Genomic DNA, 1085 nt, shown 5'->3' on the forward strand with positions numbered 1-1085 from the left:
CACCCGCAGATGTAGACGTAAAAAGATATTTGAGAAACACCAATTGGCAAAATTGGTATGATGTCAACAGAGGGTTTAAGAAGGAAGACGATAAAATGAAGATAGCTTAGAAAAGTTGTTTTATTAAAAAATTATTACGTGCTATTAAGTGAAAAATCTTACAGCAAGTAATGAGTGAAATTCTATTTTCAATTCTGTTCCATAAAATGTTGAATTTTTGCTGCAGATCTTGGACACAATGACTAGATATTCCCAAGAAGTGCAATCTATACCGATTTAAAAGAAAATTTTCATAAAGGTGATGCTAAATGAAAAGATAAATTGCCTATTATTACCTATTGCCGAATAATTGTCTTGTTCATCAATATTGTTGTGTGCCATCAATATTATCATAATGTATAAAAAACAATATCCTGCAATAACTTGTATGAATTGAAAAAAAAAGTGAAATTATTTATCAATATTAATCACATTTCAAATTATGACAGTTTTGGCAGCGGGTAGGTGGCGAACAGAGACACACGTATGTAACAAAGCAAGAAGGAAATAGATTTGGGTCAGCAATGTTGTCGTAATGTCGGTAGCCGAGCAAACTCACCGTCAAGACAGGGCAATAAAAGGACTAGGACTAGGATAGAGCAATAGATCACACACGACAAGAACAGGCAATACACGACAATCTTGTACAATCTTAACCGACAATACGGAAATACCTTGACGGTAAGGAACTGTCGTAATAAGTTGCACGCTTACCAGAGACATTCAATCTTCCTTTTTTATACCTTCCAATTCTTCAGGATGTCTTCCCACATTTGTATATTTGCAATCATTATTAATCAAACATCGTAAAACCGTTTCTTATTATGTAGGTATATAATATTAAAGTATTTTGCATTTATTTGAATTGATTCAACGCTTGCAATGGTACAACCCAACGAGCGTTTCTAGCACCAGCCTCAAAACTATGATGTAATTTGAAGTTAGATGTAATTTCAAATTTTCACGGTCAAACAGTATTACCGTGATTAATTTTTGGAATGTGATGCTGTGTTGCTCTACCTCCTTCTTTAGCCAATATTTTGGAC

The sequence above is a fragment of the Hesperophylax consimilis genome, chromosome 8 (genome assembly GCF_061612785.1).
Source record: "Hesperophylax consimilis isolate HC1 chromosome 8, BYU_Hcon_1.0, whole genome shotgun sequence".
NCBI lineage: Eukaryota > Metazoa > Arthropoda > Insecta > Trichoptera > Limnephilidae > Hesperophylax > Hesperophylax consimilis.